The sequence below is a fragment of the Adiantum capillus-veneris genome, chromosome 29, assembly GCF_014529385.1.
Source record: "Adiantum capillus-veneris isolate H3 chromosome 29, ASM1452938v2, whole genome shotgun sequence".
Lineage (NCBI taxonomy): Eukaryota > Viridiplantae > Streptophyta > Polypodiopsida > Polypodiales > Pteridaceae > Adiantum > Adiantum capillus-veneris.
This window is the reverse complement of record NC_140959.1, coordinates 8,243,120-8,247,108: the sequence shown is the minus strand read 5'-3', so window position 1 is coordinate 8,247,108 and position 3,989 is coordinate 8,243,120.

The following is a 3,989-nucleotide window of genomic DNA, read 5'->3' as shown; positions in this document are numbered from 1 at the left end:
CTCTAAGCTACGCCATGTAGCTATGCACTTTCAAAAGTCCGCCAGACAATGGTGGTCTAGCCTACGAGCCAACGGTGAAGCTCCACGAACATGGAAGGCTTTAAGAGCTTCCATTATGAAGCAGTTTTTGGCCACCGATGCCAAAGACAAAGTACTCACCGAATGGCGAAGCTTAAAGCTCTCTCCCAATGAATCCATCCACAAATATGTAGACAAGTTTTGGGACCTACAACTCAAAGCCACTGTCTTCAAAAAGTTGGATTTTGGAGAGCAAAAGCAACAATTTTGTGCGGGCTTAACCGAAGAAATGGCGGAGTATGTCAACTCCCAAAGGCCACGTACCATATCGGCGGTAATACACCATACTATGGTGGCCTCGCGAATCAATTTCCAAACGGGGGGTAAAAGAAATAATAATAAGCCCCCGGAAAACAAAGGTTCCAATGAGCCTAAGGGGAAGGACAATGTCCAAAAGTCTCCTAAGGGCAATTCCAACAAAGCTAAAGAGAAGGGAGTTTACAAAGGAAAGAATAAACTCTCTCCTGAAGAGCTTGAGCGTTATCGTAAAGATAACCGGTGTTTCAAGTGCGGCGAACAAGGGCATGCGTACCGCGCTTGTCCCCAAAAGAACAACCGCCAAGATCCTCCTAGAGCTTCTTTGGTTGAAATCCAAGAGGAGGAGATTCACCAAACTCACCACAAAGGATCTCCTCTATGCCATGCTTGGGGAAAGGTAAGAGAACATGATGCTTTTATTCTCTTTGACCCTGGTTCTACTCACAATTTCATATCTATGGAGTTAGCCACCAAGCTAGGCATACAATCCTACGAGATGGGAGATATCCTACCCGCAGACAGTGCCTTCAAGGGGCAAGAAGCTTCAGTCACTCCCTTAATCGGGAAATTGAGGCTTCATGTCCAAGGCTATGTGGACAAAGAGGATTTCTTTATCTCTCCTCTCAAGCATGAGGATGTAATCCTAGGGGCACCATGGTTTGACCGTCTGGCTGCCCATGTTAAATTTCCTGAAAGGAGAATCTCCTTTAAGTTCAGGGAAAAGGACATGTATATAGATGCTAGGGAGATAGGTAACACCATCCCCATTGTACATACACCAGCTTTCAACAAGTCAATAAAGAGCTCTATTTCCGTGTACATGATTTTTGTTAAAGATTCTCAAAATGAACCTAATGCTTTAGCAAAAGAAAATAAAAGCAACCAAAAGCAATTAGAGTTATCCAATTTTCTCAAGGGGTTTCAAGATGTCTTTATTGACGACATCCCTTGTGAGCTACCTCCTAAACGAGGTAATGACGACCATGCAATTGAACTTCTTCCAGGAAGTTCACCGCCTAACAAACCTCCTTATAGAGTTTCTCAAGCTCAACAAGAGGAGATTATGCGGCAAGTGCATGAGTTAATTGAGAAGGGCATGGTTAGGCCTAGCTCATCTCCATTTTGCTCACCTGTGCTATTAGTGCAAAAGAAAGACGGCACATATCGTATGTGTGTCGACTATAGAGCACTAAATAGGATCACTATCAAGAATAGGTTTCCCGTTCCACGGGTAGAAGACCTATTTGATAAGCTACAAGGATCGACCTACTTCAGTAGGATTGACCTAAAAAGTGGCTATCATCAAATAAGGATAGTTGATCAAGACATTGTAAAGACCGCATTTCGTACTACATTTGGTCTTTACGAATACATTGTCATGCCTTTTGGCTTGACTAATGCACCAGCCACATTTAACCGCTTGATGGAGAAGCTGTTCAGACCTCATCGAACCTTCACTGGAGTGTTCTTTGATGATATTATCATCTACTCTAATTCATTAGAGGAACACAAGCAACACCTCCAGGTAATATTTCAAGTTTTAAGAGAGAATAAACTTTATGTTAATCGAAAGAAAAGTGAATTTTTCTTGCAAGAGATTCAATATTTAGGTCACATTATCTCTCAAGATGGAATCCAAATGGATCCATCCAAGTTAGAGGTAATAAAAGGATGGCCTAAACCAAGGAATCTTCATGAACTAAGAAGCTTTATAGGTATGTGTGCATACTATAGACGCTTCATAGAAAAGTTCTCACAAATTGCGGGACCATTACATGACCTAACAAAGAAAAATGTTAGGTATACGTGGTCTACTAAGGAGAACAATGCTTTCGAAAAGCTTAAAGAAAAGCTTATCTCTCAACCCGTGCTTACACTACCGGATCTCTCAAAACCATTTGAGGTCCAATGTGATGCTTGTGGTGATTGCCTTGGGGCTGTTTTGCTCCAAGAAGGGCACGCCATAGGCTATGAGAGTCGAAGGCTCGACCCTGTTGAGCAAGCTCTAGGCATATACGAAAAAGAACTCCTTGCAGTTCTACATGCCTTAGACTCATGGAAGCACTATTTATTGGGGACTCCTTTTATTCTGCGAACGGATCACCAAAGTCTTAAGTACTTCATGACGCAGACCAAGCTCTCCGACAAACAAATGAGGTGGGCAAATTTCCTTTCGCAATTTCATTTTCATATTGCTCACATTGCTGGCAAGCATAATCAAGTAGCCGATGCACTCTCAAGACGACCGAGAGTGAATGCGGTTTCCATAGCAACTCACAATGATCTATCTTCAATGATAGATGAGTATGCTATTGATCCCGATTTTAGAGATGTGATTTCAGCCCTTGCATTAGGGAAGAAAGAAGAACCATTTACTTTACAAGATGGTTATCTTCTCTATGGCAATAGACTATGCGTTACTAACTCACTACGTGAGAAAGTAATGTATGAATCTCATGCTCCCCCATATGCGGGGCATAGAGGGATTCAGTCTACCCTAAAGGGAATTGAAACATATTTCTATTGGCCTACCATGAAAATGAACATACATGAGTATGTTTCCAAATGTGTGGTATGTCAAAAGACAAAATTTGATAGAGGGAAGCAACTTGGATTGCTTCAACCCTTGCCAATCCCTAATTCACCTTGGGAGAGCATATCCATGGATTTTATCTTTGGATTGCCTAAGTCTATCCATGGGAATACGGGAATATGGACGATAGTAGACAGGTTTAGTAAACAAGCTCATTTTATACCTGTCAAAAAGACTATCAAAGCCCATCAAATGGCAACCCTCTTCATTTCGCAAATTTTCAAGTACCATGGCTTGCCAATGTCCATAGTGTCGGATAGAGATCCTAGAATGACCAGTAATTTCTGGAAGGGTCTCTTTGAGAATTTAGGAACAAGGCTAAACTTCTCTTCGGCCTATCATCCACAAACTGATGGCCAAAGTGAAATAGCTAACCTAACTATTCTCGATCTACTAAAAGCCTATGTAACGGAAGTAGATCAAAGATCCCAATGGGAGAAGTACTTACCCTTAGTAGAGTATGCTTACAATAACACTGTACATACTTCTACAGGAAAAGCACCTTTCGAGGTAATTGAGGGAAGATCAAAAAGTCCCTTGCTACTTAAGGTACATGGGAAGATCTTCGCTGCAGATGAGTATAGCCGAGACCTACAAGAATCTTTCCAAAAGATTAAGGATGCTATCTCTATCTCACAGCAAAGGCAAAAGGCTGCTGCTGACAAGCACAGAAGAGCCCAAGCCTTTAAAGAAAACGAATGGGTCTTGTTAAAGTTTCCCAAGGCTCGATTAAGGCACACGACGGGCAAGAATCCTACGGGCCACCAAAAGTACTATGCTAAACTAGCAAAAAGGTACTATGGTCCCTTCCAGGTTCTTAGGCCAATCAATGAGATGGCCTATCAACTTAAGTTGCCCAATCATTGGCTCATACACAATGCTTTTCATGTGAGCCTCTTAAAGCCTTACAAAGGAGAGCCACCTCAAGAACCAACTATTGAAGACCCACCGGAGATCGAGGACCACGAGGAGGTGCTGCAGCCCGAGTCCATTCTCCGACATGAAGACAAGGTATTAAGAGGCGGTAAGACTATCCGACGATATCTTATTAAGTTTAAGA